Below are 26,955 nucleotides of genomic sequence, written 5' to 3' on the forward strand. Positions count from 1 at the left end.
CACAGATCAGGCCTGCATCACCCTAAAGGCGAATGATGTTGTGTAAATCATATATCATTTTAAAGCTTATGGTGTGAAGAGTACAATGCATGCTTTGATAAGGATGTACAAGAAGCCATTTTCTTACGTTGGCTACTTAAACATCACACGTGCTGTCATTTTAAGCGCATGCCGAATAACCCGGTTTGCACAGATCAGGCCCCCATCACCCCAAAGGCGAAGAAAGTTGTCTAAATCATACATTATTTGAAAGGTTATGGTGTGAGGATTACAATGCATGCTTTGATAAGGATGTACAAGAAGTCATTTTCTTATTTTGACTATTTAAACATCACACGTGCTCTCATTTGAAGCGTATGGGGAATGGGCCGGTTTGCACAAATCAGGCCTCCATCACCCCAAAGGCGAAGAAATTTGTCTAAATCATACATCATTTGATAGCTTATGGTGTGAGGATTACAATGCATGCTTTGATAAGGATGTACAAGAAATCATTTTCTTATTTTGACTATTTAAAATTCACACGTGCTGTCATTTTAAGTGTTTACCGAATAACCCGGTTTCCAGAGATCCGGCCCCCATCACCCCAAAGGCGAATGATGTTGTGTAAATCATACATCATTTGAAAGCTTATGGTGTGAGGATTACAATGCATGCTTTGATAAGGATGTACAAGAGCTCATTTTCTTATTTTGACTATTTAAACATCACACGTGCTGTCATTTTAAGCGTATGCCGAATAACCCGGTTTGCACAGATCAGGCCCCCATCACCCCAAAGGCGAAGAAAGTTGTCTAAATCATACATTATTTGAAAGCTTATGGTGTAAGGATTACAATGCATGCTTTGATAAGGATGTACAAGAGCTAATTTTCTTATTTTGACTATTTAAACATCACACGTGCTGTCATTTTAAGTGTTTACCGAATAACCCGGTTTGCACAGATCCGGCCCCCATCACCCCAAAGGCGAATGATGTTGTGTAAATCATACATCATTTGAAAGCTGATGGTGTGAGGATTAAAATGCATGCTTTGATTAGGATGTACAAGAGCTCATTTTCTTATTTTGACTATTTAAACATTACACGTGCTGTCATTTTAAGCGTATGCTGAATAACCCGGCTTGCACAGATCAGGCCCCCATGACCCCAAAGGCGAATGATGTTGTGTAAATAATACATCATTTGAAAGCTTATGGTGTGAGGATTACAATGCATGCTTTGATAAGGATGTACAAGAGCTCATTTTCTTATTTTGACTATTTAAACATCACACGTGCTGTCATTTTAAGCGTATGCCGAATAACCCAGTTTGCACAGATCAGGCCCCCATGACCCCAAAGGCGAAGAAAGTTGTCTAAATCATACATTATTTGAAAGCTTATGGTGTGGGGAGTACAATACATGCTTTGATTAGGATGTACAAGAGCTAATTTTCTTATTTTGACTATTTAAACATCACACGTGCTGTCATTTTAAGCGTATGGGGAATGGGCCGGTTTGCACAGATCAGGCCCCCATGACCCCAAAGGCGAAGAAAGTTGTCTAAATCATACATTATTTGAAAGCTTATGGTGTGAGGAGTACAATGCATGCTTTGGTTAGGATGTACAAGAAGTAATTTCCTTAATTTGACTATTTAAACATCACACGTGCTGTCATTTTAAGCGTATGCCGAATAACCCAGTTTGCACAGATCAGGCCCCCATGACCCCAAAGGCGAAGAAAGTTGTCTAAATCATACATTATTTGAAAGCTTATGGTGTGGGGAGTACAATACATGCTTTGATTAGGATGTACAAGAAGTAATTTCCTTAATTTGACTATTTAAACATCACTCGTGCTGTCATTTTAAGCGTATGGGGAATGGGCCGGTTTGCACAGATCAGGCCCCCATGACCCCAAAGGCGAAGAAAGTTGTCTAAATCATACATTATTTGAAAGCTTATGGTGTGAGGATTACAATGCATGCTTTGATTAGGATGTACAAGAGCTAATTTTGTTATTTTGACTATTTAAACATCACACGTGCTGTCATTTTAAGCGTATGGGGAATGGGCCGGTTTGCACAGATCAGGCCCCCATGACCCCAAAGGCGAAGAAAGTTGTCTAAATCATACATTATTTGAAAGCTTATGGTGTGAGGAGTACAATGCATGCTTTGGTTAGGATGTACAAGAAGTAATTTCCTTAATTTGACTATTTAAACATCACACGTGCTGTCATTTTAAGCGTATGCCGAATAACCCAGTTTGCACAGATCAGGCCCCCATGACCCCAAAGGCGAAGAAAGTTGTCTAAATCATACATTATTTGAAAGCTTATGGTGTGAGGAGTACAATGCATGCTTTAGTTAGGATTAACAAGAAGTAATTTCCTTAATTTGACTATTTAAACATCACACGTGCTGTCATTTTAAGCGTATGCCGAATAACCCAGTTTGCACAGATCAGGCCCCCATGACCCCAAAGGCGAAGAAAGTTGTCTAAATCATACATTATTTGAAAGCTTATGGTGTGAGGAGTACAATGCATGCTTTGGTTAGGATGTACAAGAGCTAATTTTCTTATTTTGACTATTTAAACATCACACATGCTGTCATTTTAAGCGTATGCCGAATAACCCGGTTTGCACAGATCAGGCCCCCATGACCCCAAAGGCGAAGAAAGTTGTCTAAATCATACATTATTTGAAAGCTTATGGTGTGAGGAGTACAATGCATGCTTTGGTTAGGATGTACAAGAAGTAATTTCCTTAATTTGACTATTTAAACATCACACGTGCTGTCATTTTAAGCGTATGCCGAATAACCCAGTTTGCACAGATCAGGCCCCCATGACCCCAAAGGCGAAGAAAGTTGTCTAAATCATACATTATTTGAAAGCTTATGGTGTGAGGAGTACAATGCATGCTTTGGTTAGGATGTACAAGAGCTAATTTTCTTATTTTGACTATTTAAACATCACACATGCTGTCATTTTAAGCGTATGCCGAATAACCCGGTTTGCACAGATCAGGCCCCCATGACCCCAAAGGCGAAGAAAGTTGTCTAAATCATACATTATTTGAAAGCTTATGGTGTGAGGATTACAATGCATGCTTTGGTTAGGATGTACAAGAGCTAATTGTCTTATTTTGACTATTTAAACATCACACGTGCTGTCATTTTAAGCGTATGGGGAATGGGACGGTTTGCACAGATCAGGCCCCCATGACCCCAAAGGCGAAGAAAGTTGTCTAAATCATACATTATTTGAAAGCTTATGGTGTGAGGAGTACAATGCATGCTTTGGTTAGGATGTACAAGAGCTAATTTTCTTATTTTGACTATTTAAACATCACTCGTGCTCTCATTTTAAGCGTATGCCGAATAACCCGGTTTGCACAGATCAGGCCCCCATGACCCCAAAGGCGAAGAAAGTTGTCTAAATCATACATTATTTGAAAGCTTATGGTGTGAGGAGTACAATGCATGCTTTGGTTAGGATGTACAAGAGCTAATTTTCTTATTTTGACTATTTAAACATCACACATGCTGTCATTTTAAGCGTATGCCGAATAACCCGGTTTGCACAGATCAGGCCCCCATGACGCCAAAGGCGAAGAAAGTTGTCTAAATCATACATTATTTGAAAGCTTATGGTGTGAGGATTACAATGCATGCTTTGATTAGGATGTACAAGAGCTAATTTTCTTATTTTGACTATTTAAACATCACACGTGCTGTCATTTTAAGCGTATGGGGAATGGGCCGGTTTGCACAGATCAGGCCCCCATGACCCCAAAGGCGAAGAAAGTTGTCTAAATCATACATTATTTGAAAGCTTATGGTGTGAGCAGTACAATGCATGCTTTGGTTAGGATGTACAAGAAGTAATTTCCTTAATTTGACTATTTAAACATCACACGTGCTGTCATTTTAAGCGTATGCCGAATAACCCAGTTTGCACAGATCAGGCCCCCATGACCCCAAAGGCGAAGAAAGTTGTCTAAATCATACATTATTTGAAAGCTTATGGTGTGGGGAGTACAATACATGCTTTGATTAGGATGTACAAGAAGTAATTTCCTTAATTTGACTATTTAAACATCACTCGTGCTGTCATTTTAAGCGTATGGGGAATGGGCCGGTTTGCACAGATCAGGCCCCCATGACCCCAAAGGTGAAGAAAGTTGTCTAAATCATACATTATTTGAAAGCTTATGGTGTGAGGAGTACAATGCATGCTTTGGTTAGGATGTACAAGAAGTAATTTCCTTAATTTGACTATTTAAACATCACACATGCTGTCATTTTAAGCGTATGCCGAATAACCCGGTTTGCACAGATCAGGCCCCCATGACCCCAAAGGCGAAGAAAGTTGTCTAAATCATACATTATTTGAAAGCTTATGGTGTGAGGAGTACAATGCATGCTTTGGTTAGGATGTACAAGAGCTAATTTTCTTATTTTGACTATTTAAACATCACACATGCTGTCATTTTAAGCGTATGCCGAATAACCCGGTTTGCACAGATCAGGCCCCCATGACCCCAAAGGCGAAGAAAGTTGTCTAAATCATACATTATTTGAAAGCTTATGGTGTGGGGAGTACAATACATGCTTTGATTAGGATGTACAAGAAGTAATTTCCTTAATTTGACTATTTAAACATCACTCGTGCTGTCATTTTAAGCGTATGGGGAATGGGCCGGTTTGCACAGATCAGGCCCCCATGACCCCAAAGGCGAAGAAAGCTGTCTAAATCATACATTATTTGAAAGCTTATGGTGTGAGGAGTACAATGCATGCTTTGGTTAGGATGTACAAGAGCTAATTTTCTTATTTTGACTATTTAAACATCACACGTGCTGTCATTTTAAGCGTATGCAGAATAACCCGGTTTGCACAGATCAGACCCCCATGACCCCAAAGGCGAAGAAAGTTGTCTAAATCATACATTTTTTGAAAGCCTATGGCGTGGGGAGTACAATACATGCTTTGATTAGGATGAACAAGAAGTAATTTCCTTATTTTGACTATTTAAACATCACACATGCTCTCATTTTAAGCGTAAGGCGAAGGGCCTGCATAGTTTGTTTTCATCTAAACATGCTCACTTTTAAAGGTATGGACCAAGTCACATATAGGCACCTATGGTTTCTAAATCATAAATCATATCAAAACCAGTGTTTTCACAATCAAAATGTATTCCATGCCTACATCATGACATAACATGTTACATGTTGTTATTATTGTCTATTAAGTCCTCAGTAAAGACTAAAGAAGGCACAGTTTTATAGGGTCTATATCTACAAGAAATTCAGCTTTGGTAATAGGCCTATGTATTAAATTCTGTAATTATTAAGGCTGTAATTAAAATATTCAATAAAGTATGCCTATGGTTGGGCCCTTTGTTAAAAAATAGCCCTAAATTATTGTGACTGTGCTGCCAAAAAGACACTTAGGGCTATTGGCATTATATTTAAGCTGTAGAAATGCATTTGACAGTCAGGCAAGTAGCATTCTGTTTTTACTTCGAAACTGCCGTGGTAAGCTTTATCGACTATGTTTCATATGGCTGGCACCCCAATAAAATGTAAGGTGAGACACACACATTTGGCATTATCGAGAGATATATGCTTAGTATGCAGAAGAGTTACGAGTTTGACGTTCAAATATATGTATTATGCATAAATATTACGAGTTTGACGTTCTGCACGCTGTCGTGATATTAATATTTATTAATGTTCGTAGAAACCGCTGTTGGTCTGCGTCCGTCTCGGAGCTTTTGTTTTGAAGAAAATGCTAACATTTAGCCGTTTTCGATAGCACCTTTCCATGTCCGGTTTGAACGTTCTAATTTCGCTAGGTTCACACTGCTCTACTGGTGTTGTAATTACACCCGTAAATGTAACGTACACTGTATAGCCAACAACTCTGAGTGTGTGCTAGGGGATTGTATGAGTGTATCCTAGTGAAATAGTTTGATACTGAATTGACAGTAGGTCATAGCCTGCTTACAATGCAGGGCTTGACACTGGTACCTGCCAAGTTGTGCCAACCGGCCAAATGGTGGTAAAACTTGGCTGCGGCAGCTAGTAATACCTTCAGTGTCACTAGCCAATTTGTCTGGCAGCTTATTCCTTGGTAAGATATGCGAATCATAGTACCCTATTCTGCCCGTATGAATTGTTTGTATTTAAGTTCAAGAAAAAGCTCAGTAACTCAGTTTCTATTTGCTTGATATATTTCCATGTAGAAAGCTGAACACTCATCTTCCTTTGGCACCTCATCTTCTGCGGTTAGGCATACACTATCATTAAAAAAAAACAAAAAAAAACCTATATGAAAGTTGTGGCTAGTGGAACACCTGAATGGTTAGTGACTCGGGGAAACCTGGCCGGTGGGTGAAAAAGTTAATGTCAAGCCCTGTTACTCAGGTATGATTAGGCTGGATGCATTCTGGTATGCATTCTAAGTTGACAGATGAAAGGATTTCTCTGTCTTTTTAAACAATATGTGGGTGTTTTCTTTAAGGCCACAATTGTCTTTGACCTATGAGCTCACTCTTCCAATGGTGACTCAAGCCTATGGCAGCAGGTGCAGCCAACAAACCGTAGCCTTTACTGTACCTACAGCCAAGCCCATCGACACAGGGGACAAACCGCTCAGTTGTCCCAGGCCCTGGAAGAGGAGAGGCCCAGACTTGGGTCCCCATTACAGGATAAGGTAACACTTGACTTGACGCCGGCGTCATACGTATGACATAACGGTGTCATAATGCAGTCATGAACATTATGTCGATGTCATAAACATTGTATGACTTTGACTAAGTGAAATTCGGTTATGACTAAGACAGGCCTAATAATGTCACCTTTTCATTGCCATGAAACGTTTATGACATTGGCATTGTGTTTATGACTTGTTCACACAACACTATTATGACACTGTTATGACATACGTATGACGCCGGCGTCAAGTAAAGTGTAACCCAGGATAGGTATGCTGCCGTGCAATACTAGAACGCAGTAACTCAAAATGGTCGAAAAAAAATTTATATCGGAAATCGGTTCTAAACTACCTCATGTCTTGTGTCCAAAAATGGTGGTCCAACACCGTCCCGTTTTGGAGAAAACTAATTTTGAAAGTGCAAAAATTACCCAAAAAAGGTTAAACAAAAACGCAGTAAATCGGCGAGTTACTGCTGCACGTTCCAATGGGACTGGTTTGGGAGTAGACAGTAATACAAGCTAAGAACGCAGTAACTCCTGCAGTAACTCCATTTTGTGGCAGTAATACCAGCCAAGAACGCAGTAACTCTGTTTTTTGTGGCAAAAAGACACATAAATGTTGTTTTTTTGGGGGGGGTTTTGTGTGCATTAAATTTCTATCCTAAACAAGCATTACCAGGAAGTGTCACCACCAATTTACCGACAACACAGTTGTCGCGCCATATGGAAAACTTTGAAGCCTTTTTTCTCAGTTTGCCGTTTTCAGAGTTACTGCGTTCTAAGATTGTAGGGCAGCATGGAGCGGATGGCCCTCTCAGATGATTTGGCCCTGGGCCCAGTCAAAGGTGTCAACGGCCCTGCACTCAACAACCGCAGCACAGACAACATACATACCAACACCATAACTCTTCAAGCCCTCACTCACTGTCCATGCCCACTATTGTGTGACATTTTTACGATCCGCTTCAGTTCCTGCTGAAATGCACCCCTTCCTCAACATTTTCTTTTTGTTTCTCAGTTTTTCAGTTCTTGTAGACAGCCATTTCTTGTAGCCTACATTACATCTCGAGTCACTCAGTGAGCGTTAGACCATCAGCTGCCTTGGGCCTGTTGTGTGTTAGGCTGCTTTGGTACAGTATGTGTGCTAAGATTCATTTTGTTTGAAAGATAGGCTTTAGGGAAGGGGTGGGGAACCTATGTCTCGAGGGCCGTTTTATCCGGCCCCCAATAATTGTAATGTCATGCAGCTTCACATGAAATATGACATATTTTGTAATGGAATGTTAGAAAATACATTTGCAATACAATTAAGTTATATTCAGGAGACCTAGAGAAGGTGGGGAATATAGGCCTAAAGTGCAGGGGGATATCTTGGTTTGTGTTCATAATACGGCCCTCAGACGACTTTTACGGCCCTCGGATGAATTTGAAGTGGTCCCTTGAATGAAAAATGTTCCCCACCCCTGCTTTATGGTGTTCTTGAATGGATTTTGGAAGCTGTGTTGCCGTATTCGCTCACTCTTGGGGAATAAAACAAAAGCTCAAATGAAAGAAGAATTGAGGAATCATCATCAAGGGAATCACCATTTCAGTTCTTGGTCAGTCTCTCACATGGAGAGATACACTGCATGTCGTCAGATGTCCACTTAGGCCCCACGCACGCACGCACGCACGCACACACACAATTGACGGCCAACATATATGAAGCACACACATGCACATACACACACTCACAAGTACCTCCCCCCCCCACACACACACACACAGACAGAAGGCCACACAAGACAGAAGGCCGACACATGAAGACTCACACATGCACACACGCTGTCATACACACACACTCACGCATGCACACGCCTGTGCACACACACACGAACAGTGTATGTGTGTGCGCGCACGCGGGCACATGCATGTGTGAGAGTGTGTGTGTATGCGTATGTGCATGTGTGAGTGTTCATATTGTCGGCCTTCTGCCTTGTGTAAGAATGCCCTGGCTTTGGCAACAGTAGGTGTTTCCTGACAGCCGCCTCACTGCTGTTTCGCCTCGCGCTGTGAGGGACATTCAAGGAAATTTGCGCCTGTCAGGTCGCATCCGTCAATTCATGTTGCACAGTGCCTATGTTGCTCCTGCCTGTGGAACTGGAACGTACATCGCTTCTGGTCCACACACACACACACACACACACACACACACACACACACACACACACACACACACACACACACACACACACACACACACACCACACACACAGGAATGCCGACAGGGGAGGACAAAGGGGTCACTTGTCCCACGTCCAGGGACAGTGGGGGCCCAGAATTGGGTCCTCATTAAATTGCATGTGTTGGGTGAGGGGGCCCCTCACATGACTTTGTCCCAGGCTCGGCCCAAACTGTCAGCAGCCCTGCACACACACACACACACACACACACACACACACACACACACACACACACACACACACACACACACACACACGCACACACACACACACACACACACACACACACAGCACACACGGCAGGCGTTCACGGCTCACTCTGTCGATGATAAATCTGAGTGACTTGTTGTGTCTGTCTCTCCCTCATCATCATCATCATCATCATGAGCCATAATAACAACAATAACAATAAGGACATTTTCTTGAAAACAAAAACGAAAAGCACACATTGATGATGGCAGTGGCTGGGTCATATTGGCACTAAACATAACAATACAAAACACGCCATAACAATTAAAGACGTGGCTATAACAAAGACAAAAAGCACACATACTGTACAGTAAGTCACCACTCACTCAGTTTCTGCTGACAGAGATGGCCATATCACGTTTTTAATAAGCCTGTGGAACAACAAAAACGGTTTATTTTTTACATCTATTAGCACTAATACATACAATGTACCTGCATTTGTATAAGTAACTTGTAAGGAATGTGCATGTATTCGCAAATGTCTTGTTCATGCACAATAAAGGATTTATTACCAATTTAATCTTAGTAAGGACCTAGGAGGCCTTAGCTTTTGCTTAGTACATGCCTTACAAGCTACTAATGCAGGCATTAACATTGTATATAGGCCTAGTGCTAGATGTAAAATTAAGTGTTACCAATAAAACATTGTGGGCCATAACACTAATACAAAAAAGATGACAGGTCACCCACCATTCTGATTCTGCATACATAAATGGCCGTGTCACGTTTTTAATAACACTCTGGCACAACAAAAAACGTTGTGGGCCATAGCAATAAGAAACATTTAGTTGAAAGTAAAAGCGAAAAACACACACATTGGTCACCACCACTTAGCTCTGTCCCGAATTCAGAAAAGATCGCATCATATTTTTAATAACATTGTGGCACTAAAACATCATGCGCCATAACAATAAGACACAAATATTTCCTTGAAAGCCAAAAAAACTAATTAAAAAAAGACATTCTGGTCAGAACTCACTTTGCTTTCAGAAATTATAATATTTTTGCACAAAAACACAGCAATAAAAACACGCCATATCAATAAAACAAGTGCCACAACGACAACACAGCCATTCACTCCAATTCTGATTACAGAAATGGCCATGTCACATTTTTAATACCAATATGGCACAAAAAAAAACATGGTGAGCCATAGAAAACACTTTCTTGATAGTGAAAGCGAAAAGCACACGCATACATTGGTCACCACTTTGCTCAATTCCAATTAAAGAAATGGCCATGTCTTGTTTTTAATAAGATTGTGGCACAAAAGACATCGTGGGCCAGGCGTAAGGCAAACATTTACTCAACAGCAAAAAAAAACCCTGAAAAAGCATGCATCGGTCAGAATTCACTGTGAGTCGGATCACAGAAATGGTTGTGTCACGTTTTTAATAACGTCTTGGCACAAAACACAACAACAACAAACAGAAAAAAAATGCTTTGACTGACTGCACTAATAGATGCCTCTCTGCTTTAAGTGTCCAGAGGGAAGACATAAAATGCAAATGGTCTGTGACTGATAACGAAAAACCCACAGTGTGCTAATGGGATGAGGGGCCATTAAAACTAACAAGACCACGTCAACAGTAATGTGTTGTCTTCTCAATACCATTTTTATTATGTGCATACACACACGCGCACGCACACACACGCACATGCCCAAGAGTGCACACACACACACACACACACACACACACACACACACACACACACACACACACACACACACACACACACACACACACACACACACACACACACACACACACAATCATCCTCCTAGCCGAAGCCCACTTAAAAGTCTAACTTGTTTACTCTCCGATGCTAACAAATGGCACCATTAGCATACCATATATACCGTCTTCTTCCTGCTTTCACTGAAAGTCAAAGCACATACAAAAGGCTGAACCCAAGCCCCTTCTTCCCATCTCAGGGAGCACAAGGGTCAGATGGGGGTACAGCAGCAGTGCTCGCTCTGGCCGTGCGGAGATGGATACTACCAGGGCTGGACTGCTAATCTGGCATGCAGGACATTTTCCTGGTGGGTTGATATTCCCTGGGGGCTGATACTGTTGGTTTCCCCCTTAAGGGCTCTGCATACTTAAGGCGGATTCATACTTGGCGTAACTGGCGCTAACCTCATTCATACCCCCCTCGCGACGATGGCGTGCGCTCAAAATGACGTCACACGCCCCTCCGCAAGCTGCCGCGACGCGAGCTCGTGCACCCCACATTTTTTGTAACTTGGCGTACGCCACCAGCGACCATGCAGGTAGGCAGACAAAGCAGGAGTTGCGAAGAGAGGCTACAGCTACTGTAGGCTACTACAGAATGGACCCTGCATCATTTTGAGGATAATAAAAAGTGTGCCCTCTGCTGTTCATGAGAGAAACGGCAGCAGCCGTTGCAACTCGCAGCGTGTTCTACAGATGTATAAAAATAGAAAGCCAAACACGGCTGCTGTAGGGCTACTGAACGTCTGACTTATGACTTACCACAATCAAACATAGATTTTTGTTGTAGCCTACATTGCCAGATCATTCCAAGACCATGTGAGAGCATTGTTCTGGCTGCAGAATTTATAAATAGATCGCCAAACACATCGTGCTTCTGAACAATAGGCTAAACAATTGTTTCACTGAACAACATTTAAGGGAGAAGATAAAATAACTCTCTAGGACATTTTATTATCCTCAAAATGATGCAGGGTCCATTCTGTAGTTGCCTACAGTACACTCTAAGAAAATTTCCCTGCAAAATAACGGCAGTTACTGGCAATTATATTTACCTGTAATTCTACTGTTATTTCACACCAAAAATCAAATACAGCTCATTGCTGTTTAATGTATCACAGTATATAACATTTTTTCAGCAGCAACTGAACTGTTAAATAACAGTACACTACAGAACGTTCACAGTATTAGTATTGTTAAACTAAAAGTGCTCTACAATATTTATGCAGTAGTATAAGTAAAATAACAGTACATGTCAGTTAAAAAGTTGAATTGTACTGTGTGATGACAGGCAAATACTGGGTCATAGTTGTATTCATGAATATGGCCATGGCAACTTCCCACCCCACCCATCATTCTCCATAACTGTGGTACCCTGGCCATGTTACCACCCCACCCTCCCATCGTTCACCATGACTGGAGTGCCTTGAGCATGATACTATGGCGCTATGCTGTATTGAGAAAATGGTTTGCGGTGGTCCTTTGAAAGTGTGGGCATGAATAAAATTTCAGAGTATGCAGTGCAATGTTACAATGATAGTGTGCAAGGTGGGCTTTTTACTGTATCTCTTGATGAGCCAATGATGAATATAGCATTGGTCAGTCTTTAAAAAATTATTTTGCACCAAGTAGCACAGCAAACAAGCAGCACTACAGGCTAGCTCTCAAAGCAATGCCTAATTTGCAGCAGGCACATTATATGCAACAATGCCACAAATTATGCCACATACAGCAAGCTTTCACAAAGAGGAAAGTGTGCAAGCATGTAAGAAAGCTTGTAGGCAAGCTTGTAGGCAAACAAGTGCTATGCTGTGCCATGCAGGCCAGCCAGCAGGCAGGCAAGCAACTGAAGTGTTGATAGTCCAGATTTATATACAGGTGCAAGAGTACCATGTGACCAGAGTCATCAGGCCCTTGGCAGGTGACGCCCGTAATTGAATAATGGCATAACAGCCCTACTCAGGTGAGGCCAGGCACTGATTAGCAGATTGGTTTAGATGGGGCTGCTTGTTGCAAGAGTGTTACAAGTTCTTAAAATGTTTCAGCCATTCACACTTTCATCACTATCAAAATGCATGTGCTACTCAATACTTTTTAAGTATTGTAGTTTCCTTAGAAATTGTTTCATCATGCTTGATAGTATCAGATAATCTTTAACCAGTCAGAATGACTTCAGTTCTTCAGGTGGTATTGAAGTTTGATGGTGATCACGGACAAGTGGAGGATGAATGGGTTTCAATGGTGCTGCCTAAAATAACTTGTTATTTTCTAGAGATGCACCGGATCCGGTTCCGGTTCCGGATCCGTCAGGATAATAGAGTTTTTCACAGGATCCGGGTCCGGCAGGATCTTAAGCAGTGGATCCGGTATCCGGCATGTTACCTAAAAATCAGGGTCTGGTGCATGTCTAGCCTAGGCTTTTCAGTCTTTCACAACCCCAATCACTGCATGGAGTGAAATCCCTTTGGAAGCGGCTATTGCAGGCAGTGTGGCAATAAGCCAATGAGTCTAAAAAATAGTTTGCGCCAATGTAATAAAAAGGGCCCACGTGTGCGAGTAGACTATATGTTTCAACCCTTTTGTAGGATCCGGTATCCGGTTCCGGATCCGGCAGGATCTTAAGCAGTGGATCTGGTATCCGGCAGGATCCTAAAAATCAGGATCCGGTGCATCTCTAGTTTTTTCCACAACGGCGAATACTGCTATTGTGCAGTACTTACTGTTTATGCTCAATATGTGACTCAAAGTAATATTTTCACAGTAGTTGTCTGTTTTTTCGAAAAACAGTAGAATGCTGTTGCAGAATTGCCATAAATAAACAGCTATTTGTTACAGTGTAGCTGTAGCCTCTCTTCGCAACTCCTGCTTTGTCTGGCTACCTGCATGGTCGCTGGTGGCGCACGCCAAGTTACAAAAAATGTGGGGTGCACGACCTCGCGCCGCGCCAGCTTGCGGAGGGGCGTGTGACGTCATTTTGAGCGCACGCCATCGTCGCGAGGGAGGTATGAAGGAGGTTAGCGCCAGTAACGCCAAGTATGAATCCGCCTTTATTAGGGACACGCACACCTACACCCATATGTGTGAGGCGACGGTGTAAGCCAAACATGGCCGGGCCCTTTTTTTCTCGCTCTCAGCCCAGCCCAGCCCAATGCTATGCTAGGTTAATACGCTCCAAGCACAAAGGCTATTCAGACTCACACTATAACTGTTATGCGATTTATTTTTTGCGCCTGGCTAATGCTAGTTTGCAGGGGCTTTTTGTCTTTGTAGTTTTTTTTGTCTCTTCCTTTTCTTTTGTGTGTGTTGTGACCTCAGGCTATTTTAGTCGTGTCTCTCTCCTCTCCTCTCCTCATCCCACCTCTCCTCTCCTCTCCTCTCCTCTCCTCTCCGCTCCGCTCTCTTCTACTGTGTGAGTGGGATGTATTTCAGTGATTGCTGCCCGCGCTGTGCTGTGTTGTGCTGCCTTGCCAGGTTCTTGACTGGTAATCTGGCACAGGGCATTTCCCGGTGGTCTTATAGGGGCCAGTCCTTATAAGGGGCCGATGCTGTTGGCTTTTCCCCTCGATCAGTCCTCGATATAGAGGGGCCGGGTGCCCAAAAATGCCTGGTCCTTTTTTGTTCCCGGTCCGGTCCTGTGCCGTGCTGTAGTAGGCATCCATTAGGATGGATGGCGCCGGAGTGCACGGCAGCCGAGCTATTATAAGACCAGCAGAGGAAGAAATAGGGGAGGCATGGCAGCTAGTGTATAGTAGTGCTGGAGTCCATCAGGGGCCGCATTACAGAAAAGTCCCCCCAAGTCTGAAATCTTATCTTATCCTAAGATAGGGAGTCATTGAGGAGTTTTGGTATTACAGAAGGAGGTGTCCTATGAAGAAATAGGGGGGAGGCATGGCAGCTAGTGTATGGCCTAGTAGTGCTGGAGTCCAGGGGCCGCATTACAGAAACCTCCCAAGTCTGAAATCTTATCTTAACCTAAAATAGGAAGTCATTGAGGGGTTTTTGGTATAACAGAAGGAGGTGTCCTATGAAATAATCGGTAACACTTTATTTTAGGGATACAATTAGCACTAATACATACAATGTTAATGCCTGCATAAGTAACTTGTAAGGCATGTACTAAGCAAATGCTAAGGCCTACTAGGTCCTTACTAAGGTTAAATTGGTAATAAATCCCTTATTGTGCATGAACAAGACATTTGTGAATACATGCCTAACAAATGTTTGATTTTGCTTTGTACATGCTTTACAAGTTACTTATACAGGAACATTGTATGTATTAGTGCTAATAGATGTATCCCTAAAATAAAGTGTTACCAAATAATCTTATCTTATCGTAATATAAGAATTTAGCCTAACTCAGGAATATTGTAGCCTCTTACTGCAAATGGGGTCGCCGGCGGGCCTATTCATTATTTGCTGAAAATACTCAACTACATTCTAACAATGTTGCTATGACATTACTGAGAGCCTTAAGTGACAAATTAAGACATAGACATTACAATTTTGGTGACAGGAAGGTTATAACCTTCTGCGCTAAGGGGTTAGAAGTTAGAATGTTTAAGTTACGAGGCCATACAGCCTGTCCTAAATTCAAATTTCAACTGTCAGTAACTGACAAAAAGGCAGCAGCCAATTCAATTAAAGCATTTTTGCACATACAGCTGATGCCCATGTTTTGCAAAGAAGCGAGTAAAAAAGGTAGAAAAGAAGTAGTTAATAAAATCTTTGTCACACCACACGTACGGGTTGACTTACTTAAATCATGAACTACTTTCAGGCCTTGAGTCAGGGCCTTGGTTGTCATGGCAGCAGTGCTGCTGATGATCCTTTGCTATGCTTTCTGAAAGACCCACTGGGAAACTGTCATGGTCATTGTGACACAGCACACCACAGCACACAGTGCGCGTAACAAAATTGCTCTTGTGCCTGAACCATAGGGCTGTACTGGGGGAGAAATAGGGCCTGGGCATTTTTGGATTCAAGGGGCCCCTCATAATTAGCGGTGCAGAACTGACTCACCGGTGGGCCCCGCACCCTCGTGTTCCTCTATTTCAGAAATGTCAAAAACAAAATCTAATATATATATATTTTTTTTACATTCCTGAAAATAGGGGCCCATGAGGTGCAGGGCCCACCGGGAAATGCCCGCTATGCCAGCTGGTCAATCCAGTCCTGCCCTGCTGACCCATGCATGTGGGGTAGCCCAACTGGCAGTGTCGGGAACCGAACCAGTAACCCTTGGGGCGGACATACCGTAACCGCTTCCTAATGACTGCCCTATATTCAACCTCATTTTGAAGGCTCACGTACCCAGGCCATTTGCCCTCAGCAAGGATGTATTGGGAAAATATGAGGTCTGTAAACTGACTTTTTCTGAACACTGTGAGGTTGATGTGTAGTACGGCATCCGATGTTTCAAAAGATAATTCAAATACAATCAGTACGTATGGTGTTGTAAATAGCCTATAGTTGCTGCCGTGTGATTTAAGAATGTTAAAAACTGTGTTAGAATTTATAGAAAATACATTCAATTAATATTGCGGGTAACATCCATTTAGTATTTGTGCTCATTTTGTGTTCATGTTCCTGGACCTTTTGTTCTCAGGCTCAGCCTATGATTCAGCAGTACAGCCTTGAGAGCTTTTACCCTCTTACCGAGCAATGGATCCCCTGTGCCCTGAATATCCTACGCCTTGCTTCAAACCATACCGTCACCACCATCATGACCACTCTCTCACGGCCTTGGTCCCTCTCTTCTCATCTCTCATTCTCTCATCTTCCCTTTTCTTCTCCTTCTCTTCTTCTGTGCTCCCCCACTGTCCCTTATCCTCTTTTTTTCCTTCGCATCTGCTCTCCTCTCATCATCTGTCATCTTTCCTCCTCTCCACCTCTGCTCCTACACGTATATGCTCCCTCTGCTCCTACACGTATGCTCTCAACCCACCACCCCAATCGTCTAACTTTTTCTGCGGGGCCAGCTTTTGAGAGCTTGTGAAGTGGTAGTTGTGAGATCTGCTCCCTTCGCTATACTCCTCCTCCTCCTCCTCCTCCTCCACTCCTCTCTTCATCTCTCATGTGTTCTCATCTCCACCTCCACTCTCCCTCTCTCTCCCCTTTTTCTCTCCATCCCACCCATACTCCAACTTTTTTTTTTCAGGGCTGCCAGTTTGCTTCCTTCCCTTCCCTATCCTTCCCCTCCACTCCTCCTCTCTTCTATACATCCCTTCTCCTTCATTCGTGATCTTATTAATGCATGGTTGTTGCTGACATGGGGGGACAAAGGGGTATGTTGTCTCAGGCCCAGGGAGATCGGCGGCCCAAAATACGTATATACTGTATATAGTACCTCCCTTTCCATTCCCTCCTCCTCTACCCATTATTTTCTAGAACACCCCCACCCCCCAACCTTTCCCCAGGGCCAGCTCTTGAGAGCTTGTGACAGACAGTGGCAGTTGTCAGGTGAGATTGGGAGAGACACTGGGAGGGGTCGGCAAATGACCCAGGCCGGAAATCGAACCCGGGTCAGCCGCATGGCAGACGAGTGCCCCACCGGTTAGTCACGGCAGAGCCCTTCAATCATGATGTTATTGATGCATGATTTTATATGTGAAACTCAATAAAAAATAATTGTATATACAGTATAACAGTATATATACTGTATATATGTCCCTTCTCTCCTACCTTCATCCTCTACCCATTAATGTCTAGAACCCCACTCCCCCCCGGACCCCCGTGGTCCAACCTTTACCCAGGACCAGCTCTTGAGAGCTTGTGACAGTGGCAGTTGTGAGGTCCGCCGGCCCTGCTCCCTGAGGCGCGAGGAGCTGTCACCTTGCATTCACCTCCTCTTTACTTCTGCTCCGGAGACTGATCTCTGGTGTTCGGCTCGCTGAAAGGGCCGTGTGTGTGTGTGTGAGGGTGTGTGTGTGTGTGTGTGTGTGTGTGTGTGTGTGTGTGTGTGTGTGTGTGTGTGTGTGTGTGTGTGTGTGTGTGTGTGTGTGTGTGTGTGTGTGTGTGTGTGTGTGTGTGTGTGTGAGTGTATTTGAGAGAGAGGGGAAGGGGAGTGAGAAATTGTGACAGCATTGTGTGTGTGTGTGTGTGTGTGTGTGTGTGTGTGTGTGTGTGTGTGTGCGTGTGCGTGTGTGCGTGTGTGCGTGTGTGTGTGTGTTTGTGTGCGTGCGCGCGCATGTGCGTGTGCGTGTGCATGTGCGTGTGCGTGTGCGTGTGCGTGTGTGTGTGTAAAAGAGTCACAGGGGGCATGATGAAGTTATAGCAGCATCTGAAGATCTGGTTACAGTCACCATCACACAGCATCGCCTACGGAGCTGAACCACACACACACACATCCCTGACCGACTGATCGCCTTCAGGTGCAACAACACATTCACATCTGCCCTTACTGTCTTAAAGCAACACTCCACCATTCTTCAAAATGCTGTATGCTTATGTAGGCTATACTACTTCTACTCTTATTATTATATGTCTTCTATTATTTCCACTACATGTTAAATGTTCAATGCTATTTATTAATCTATCACTTATTGTTACTGGCTATCACTGTCACTCACCAATGTTAAATGCTCAGTATGATTCAGTACTTCATCACTTTATGGGTATTGGACGATCACTGTTATTTGTCCTATCTTGCACTTTGATGTCAGTCTGTAAATGTCAGTCCCATGTATGTCTATGTCCTTTCATGGTAAGAGAGAAAACGTAATGTCAATTGTATGACCTGCACATATGAAGAAACTGACAACAGAAGCAGACTTGACTTGACTTGACTTATTTTCCACTAGCCTGGCAAGACAGACAATAACATGAAATGAAGAGTTTAATTGTTTAATTAACAAAATAGCGTAAGTGCCATTTTTCAGTTTCTGTGTGAATCTCTGTGTGAATTCTTGCCATTCAAATATTTTGAGAGAACACATTTTTTTAAAACCTATATAAAATGTTTTTTTGCAATGCAATACAATGCACAATACAAAAATGTCAATTCCCCAAAATGTTCCAAAATGGATATACGTCATTTTGCAACAAAGCTCTACTGAACTAATTTTCCACCTTCTCTCGAGTTATTTCTTTGAGTTTTAACTTTCTCCAGGTCATGCAGCTGGTCTCTCGGAGTCTAACAATACTACTTGTACTGTAGCTCCAATCTAGCATGGATCCTTGAATTGGATTGGACCACTTTGCACTTTGCTTTAAAGCGACATTGATGGCATTTTACTGATATACAGACGTACTAACATAGTCATTCTCAACGGGGGCAACGGGAGCCCTCAGGGTGCATTGAGAAGGAGACAGCTGACAGGAGGGAGGGACGCTCAGTTGCAAAATAGGGGGCACTCTTTTTTTATTAAAGGGATATGCCACTATTTTGGGGATTAATACAGTTAAAATCATTGGCCAGGGTTTATAAAGGTGGTAAAGTGTCAATGGATCCGTGTAGCATGCTACAATGCTACACTGATCCATTGACTTTCACTAGCTTAGCGACATATTCCCTCTTTTAACTTGTCTTAAAGCAAGACAACTCTTAACATGAAAAATAAGACACTTTACCACCTTTATAAACCCCAGCCAACGATTTTAACTGTATTAAGCCCCAAAATAGTGGCATACCCCTTTAATAGTAATTATACTATTGGGTAAGCGGTTAGAGCGTCAGACTTGTATCCCAAATGTTGCTGGTTTGACTCCCGACCTGCCAGGTTGGTGGGGGGAGTAATTAACCAGTGTTCTCCCAATCCTCCTCCATCACTGAGGTACCCTAAGCATGGTACCGTTCCTCCGCACTGCTCCCCTGGGGCGCCATTGGGGGCTGCCCCCTTGCACGGGTGAAGCATAAATGCAATTTCGTTGTGTGCTGTGGAGTGCTGTGTCACAATGACAATGGGAGTTGGAGTTTCCCAATTGGGCTTTCACTTCACTTTCACTTCAATTAATACTTAGGGGGGTGTTGGCAGGCTTATGATGAGGTCAAGGGGGCATTTGTTCAAAACAGGTCGAGAACCATTGAACTAACACCTCTACTGTATAGTGTATGCATTGTGGAACTAATGCATTCAATAACACTAACTCATTTTTCTTTTTCTTTTTAAATATATTTTTAGGGGCTTTTATGCCTTTATTTGACAGGACAGTTGAAGATGGTGACAGGAAGCGAATGGGGCAGAGAGACAGGGGAGAATCGGGAAATGACCCCGACCGGACTCGAACCGGGGTCCCCGAGGGTGGGCATGCAAGCCCAAATGTGGGGGGCTTAGCGCGCTGCGCCACAGCACCCCCACTAACTTATTTTTCAGCCATGAAGGAAGGTTTACAAAGCTGTTTCAGTTGTTCACCATCTTGTTGCAGGGTGAAAGAGAGCATGGCCGTAACTACCATTAAGGACACAGAAGTCATGTCCTCTGTATTTTTTTTTCAGAATGTAAAACTTATCAATGATGAAAATCGATCTATGATCAACAATGATAAATTCAGTCGGTATATGCCACTTTTATGCCACTTATTTGCCCCACTTATCCTCAAGGCAAAGATTAATGGAAACGAACTGAAGCGTTTGACTGAAGAGTTTGAAGCATTCTAAATGGACAGTATGCAGTATTTGACCTTGGTATTTGAAAATGTCTCATTACGGCCCTGAAAGGGATCTTCTGAATTCTTTTTGTGATGCCATCCAATGGCTACAAGCACACTGAAGAGGAATGTGTTGGACTCTTTGTAATTTGAATGAATGAGAAAGAGTGTTGTGCTTTCACACAATTTTACAATGCTTGTTAAATTGAGGTGTTGATTTGGGGGAAGTGGAAGCAGCACTAGCGCACTACGCACGCACACACGCACGCACGCACGTGCACACACACACACACACACACACACACACACACACACACACACACACACACACACACACACACACACACACACACACACACGTGTGCGCGCGCCGCTAAGCAATTAAACATATGCGGTAATATTAATAAACAGGGATGATCTAAGCCGAGACTGGTTTGTTGTTTAGATGTAGATTACACCTGCAATACATGACATGACTAAGTAGGCAGCTCAGGTCAGGGAAGCCGAAAGGGGTGGACAAAGTGGTCACTTGTCCCAGGCCCAAGAAGAGAGGGGGCCCAGAATTGGATATTCATTACATTGTATGTATTGGGTTTGGGGCCCTTTCAAATGTCTTTGTCCTGGGCCCAGCCAAAGCTGTCAGCGGCCTTGGCTCAGGTAATACCCAATTGCCATTCCCTTATTTTCCATCTGACACGATGCATCAATCCTGTGTCCAGGATCAACGGCCACTTAACCCAATTAGTCCATGCTTAAAGGGTAACTTCTGCCAATATCAATATGCTGTTGCATTGCTCACACTACCCTTGACTTGTCAGTACCCGGTGATGCTGCATTTTTTGACCCAGCCCTTTCCGAGATATGAGCTATTTTGATGGGGGCATACTTTGTTTACATTAAAAACTTTCTTAAACATAGGCCTACTCAAATATTATATATCAAATACTACTACAAATATTATCCCAAAGGGTATAGCTGTATGCTAGTTGTCTGCTGATGGATGTTATTGTGAATAAATCAAGATTTTTTTTTTTGAAATGTAAATGAACGCCTGCCTCCATTACAATGACCAGGATCTCGGAGAAGGCTATAAAAAAACATTCTCAGGTACTGACAAGTCCAGAGTTGTGTGAGCATTACAACTGCATGTCGAAATTGACAGAAGTTATCCTTTAAAATACAGTTATGTGGTGCACATACAATCTGCATGTCTCAGAAGAACTGTAGATGAGACCAATATGTGCATTAATAGAACAGAACATATGTGGCTGTGACTTACCCTCCATACTGTAGCTATTGGAGGGAAGGAGCATCAGGAAGGCAAATAAATTCTTGGCTGATCCTAGTCATCCATCCCAACCATGAACTGTTTTATATATTACCACCTGGGAAACGGTATTGAAGCCTGAAATCTCACACTACCAGACTCCAAAGTAGTTTCTTCCAACAAGCAGCTAGATTGCTGAACTCATGCTGAAGACAACAAGGCACTTTCTTTACACTTTTTCCATACCCCCCCCCCCCTCTTTTTTTTCTTTTTAATCTTTTTGAAGACACAAAAGCACAAACATTTTTACTCTTTATTGGCTTCAAACCTATAATAAGACGTAATAAGCAAATATTGAATCTTGAAGAGCCCTGTGGAAGCCTATCTGGTTCCTACCAGACCTCCGTGTGTTTGAGCTCTGGAGCCCCCTGGTGGTGCTCAACACACACAGAGGTCTGGGAGCATGATTGCAGGATTCCATTTCTGGACTCAAAAAATAATGCCAAGCATTTATTGCTTCAATATCAATGGAAGCTCATATTGAGGAATCACAGGACATATTATAGACTATATTGACGCTTTAGAGATCAACAGATAATGTTTTTGAAGGAATTTGTTGATATTGAAGCAATAAATGCTGTGATTAATTTTTGACTGGAGAAATGGAATGCTGCTACATGCTCCCAGACCTAGTAGTGGAGCTCACAAAGCTGCGTGGAACTACAGGTCGGGCAAGAGCCAGGCAAATGGAAGCCAGCTCATGTGTATGTCCAGGTATGGGAGTGGAAGGGCGCACCCACCCACACACACACACACACACACACGTGCATAGATACCACAGTCAAAACCGATAACAATACTCGTGGTGCTCTATGTAGGGCGAGGTCACACATGCCAGCGTCAGTATTGCTTACATCGTGTGCGTTCCAATATGCGACCTTGCGTCCTCCACTTGTGCTTGTGGCCTCGCTGCTGGCCCCTCCTCCGTGGAGAAAACAATAAAGTTTCCCAGCTGTCAGCCTAGCCACAACAACTTTTTGGCGACTGTTTTTCATTCACCATCCCAATTGCAAATGAGAAAATGACTTAACAATTGAGCTTTTGCGAGATATTGCAATATAATTCTGTTGTCAGTGATGTCATCATGACATATTACTTCCTGGTATGAGGCCACATGCACAAGTGGAGGACGTAAGGCGGCATATTGGAACGCACTCAGTATTTTCCCACAAGGGGGAATCTAAATCCCTGCCAATGCTGCCATTTGCTCTGCCTTGAAAGTGTTCTGGCGCCATCTGGTGGCAGACACGTGAGTGAACAGGTGCATCTGTTTTGTGTGTGATTCTCAGATTTGTGTCAGATGTGTTGTGTATGTAATGCGACATAATCTCGGCTGGCATTTGCCCCACATTCAGCTGGCTTGCCTTCGATAAATATGGCGATTTTAAATACTATTTAATCTCTTTACGACGGTGAGTCTCCCGTGACCTCATTCCCTGATGAGCCTCAACCACTGTCTCAATGTTTTACACACAAGATGATTTGAAGTATTCTGGTGATGGTACTAAGTAACAAAAATGAATGTGACAGCAAGAGGGGTGGGGGTGATCAGTGGTGGGTCATCCCTATGTTTCCCGCAAACCTTTTTTCAAAAAAGGTTTCTACTGTATGTTCCCCGTGGCTTCCAGGTAGACTGCTGTAGCATGGGAAAGTGCAGGTTGTTGTTGCACATGTGACCGGTTAGGTTTAGGGATAGTTTTAGTCAGGGCACAAATTTACAACTCAGAAACATTGCCTTACTGACAGATTGGGTTTAAGGATAGTTTTGGTCAGGGCACAAATGTACAACTCAGAAACATTGCATTATTGACAGCTTAGGTTTAGGGATGGTTCTGGGAAGGGTTAGATACAATGTGGGGAACATAGAACCCTTTTTTTTTAGAAAAAGGGCCATAACTTCCCCGGCCCCATACAAAGACAAATACAAAGGTAAATATAGAACCCGGGCTCCCATCAGTGGTAGGCAAAGCACCTTCTCCCCCACATCCCTCTCAGCAACAACATTCATTTGCCTAATCACCGCCCTCCAATAAACAAATAAACTAAACAACTCCCACACCACCCCTCATTCTTAACTCCCACCAAACCCCTTCCAACACACATCTCTGAAGACGACACAATAACACACAGAAGTCTAAACTACAGCTAAAGTGACAGTATTTGTTGTTTTATTAATGACAACCATTGAAAGATCAGGGTTCCAGTTTTTTTCTTCATCGTCTGAACAAGGTACAAAAGAGGGGGAAAGGTGTGCTGCTACTCCATTGTCATTCAAGGGTTCCAGTGGGGACGGGGGAACGTGCAACCAACGACAAAACAAACCAATCACATGTTACAGGAAGTGACAAAGTGAGAAAGTGATGGTAGGTCATAGGTGAAAGGTTAAAGGTGAAAGAGAAAGGGGGAAGATTACACTTTTCATACAACGTCAATCCAAAGCCGTCTTCACCACAATAAAAGGTAGTGTGTGTAATTTTGACCCTTTATTTGCAAAATGTATGCAGCCCATTCATTAATTTGATGTTTCCATGAATATAATCTTTCATGAATATGATGTATATTAATATATAGGCCTATATATAAGTAATAAACAAATTTTTGCTGGTCTGCCAAAAAGTATAGTACGTTTTGACGCCAAAGATGTCTACGACTGGTCATTCATAATGGAGAACATGGACATGGAGAAACAATCCACGTATTGATGTATCAAAAAATTAAAATTTCCAAGTCATAATGAATACTTACAATACCACAGTGCTTGATGGTGGTGGTAAATATCCATGAAAATGGACAGCATAAATCCTGGAAACAACCTATTAAAAAATTACACACTGTACCTTTAAATAAAATGAATCAAACAACATAACTTATAAAAAGAAGAAAAGAGATTATTAAGGGGTGTAGGTGGGGGACAGTTGGTTAGCTCAGCTTGTGTGCTATGTACAGTATTACAATGGATGGACAATGTAAAAAATAAGATGTTCGACTTTCGTAGCAAAATATATGTACATTTACAAATTATTTTTTTGTCTTTTTTTTTCGTTTGTTTGCTCACGATTACTTCCTATTCAATAAAAAAAGAATGAACCCTCACAATGACGTTCATTTGTCGCCATGACAACCAGCAGGAAACAACAGTCAGTGTCACAGATGAGATGCGTACTTCATTTTTCTTCTTCTTCTTTGTCTTCTTTTGTAGCACAAAGAGTGGGATGGTTAAAAAAAGTCTTTCACACAGATTCAAAAGTCTTTCAACACTCTTCTCTTGACCAAGATGCTCTGGTCCTCCAGTATATTGACTTGTGGCACACACTTTGTAAACACATCCCTTATTTTTTTTCTTCTTCACTTTGTCAAAGATGTGTGTGCGGATTAATGCGGAGAGTTTAAAAGTCTGTAAAAAGTGCATGTTGAACACTTGCCTAGCTCCAGGCTGAAAATAAAATAGCATCAAATAATAAAAGACATAAAACATTACACATTAGATTTAGGAAGGCTGAGAAACAAAATCTGGAGCCAACAAGTGACGAGTTTTTAGTTTTAGTGTGCCAAGTCTTCTCCCCCCCTTCTCCACTCTCCATGGATACTGACTTGGTTAAAATGGTCTCCCATTATAAACAAAACAGAGAAACATAACAAAAAAACACATACACCACACACATCCTCATATCTCCTCTGCTTGCTAGTAGTCCAGAAACAGTGCTTTTTCAAAAAACAAAAAAACAACAATAAAAAAGCCAAAACAACAGCAAGATGTAAGAAAGTTCTTCAGAAAGGGAGCAAGGGACCGCCCTATTCTGTTTTTCTTTTTTTTCTCTCCAGTTTTTCATTTTCTTGGTATTTTCCAGTGTGTTAGGTCATGATGTCCATGCTCCTTTGGGAAAAGGGGATACGAACGGAACGAGGGACACCGTTCACCTGTTTTTCTTTTTTTTAATTATTCTTGTCTTTTTTTCTGTGACCCTGTTAGTGAAGTCTATAGTCTGACCCTGATTTCTTTTTACATTTATTTTGGGGTGTGTCCATGAACTGGGCAGCCGTGGTGTTTTAGGTTACAGAGTTGGACGGTATAGACCACAGGGTTGCAGGTTCAACCCCCACCCTTACCAATCCCATACTCCCTCTCCATGGCTGAGGTGCCCTTGAGTAAGGCACGTAACCCCACATTGCTCCAGGGACTGTAACCAATACCCTGTAATAACTGTACGTCTGCTAAGTGTAATGTAATGTAATGTAAAAACTACCACTCCGAGTGCTCCAAGCACACAACAGCCAGAGCTCTGACTTTGAAGCCGTCCGTAAATTCTTAACTCTCGTGTGTTTGTCAAGAGAGGAATACTGTGTGTATAGCCATAGTGCTATTGAGAGCGCCAAATTGAATTGAATGTACGAACACATCCTTTGTTTTGACAGGTTTCTGTCTTTTTCTGTTTTCATGAGATCGTGTAACGTGACCTCCAGTGTTAGATCATCAACTATATAGTGAGTAAGGTCATGACCTCTCTGGTGTGGTAGATCATGACTTACACTATTAAGGCGGGCATACACTGTGCAATATTTTCAATCGTGAGTATTCAGATCCCGCTCACACTGTACAAGGCAATCGCAGGGTTTAAAATTCACATCCCACGACTCACATCCTCACGCTAGGGTCGGATGCGGGGAGAGTGCTCACACCGCACGACGCGACAGGCTTGTTTTCTGGAACTGCAGATGATAAAAACGGGGAAGGGAAACGCACACCTGAGGTGGAGGCGAGGATGCGCTCAAGAGCGAATTGCGCTGCCCTGGAAATTTGTGCATGTGTCAAATCGGGTCGTAGCACTTCTCTACTCACGAGGGGCGACCAGGAACTCAAACAATTTTGACTTTCTTGCGACCCGATGATTGCACATCGCAAGCTGGTCGTGACCTGAAATCGCTTGTCATTACCCCATGTACACTACACAATGAGAGACCCACGATTGACCTACGATTGAGCAAGAAATCGGGCTGAATCCCAAAAAGTTGTGCAGTTGACAAATCGAGGCAAAAGCTGCCCAAAAAGTCGCACAGTGTATGCCTGGCATTAGGTAAGTCCAAGAGGGAGGGTCATGAAGTCTGACAATACTGTTTTGATTT

Source organism: Engraulis encrasicolus, chromosome 15 (assembly GCF_034702125.1).
Source record: "Engraulis encrasicolus isolate BLACKSEA-1 chromosome 15, IST_EnEncr_1.0, whole genome shotgun sequence".
Classification (NCBI taxonomy): Eukaryota; Metazoa; Chordata; class Actinopteri; order Clupeiformes; family Engraulidae; genus Engraulis; species Engraulis encrasicolus.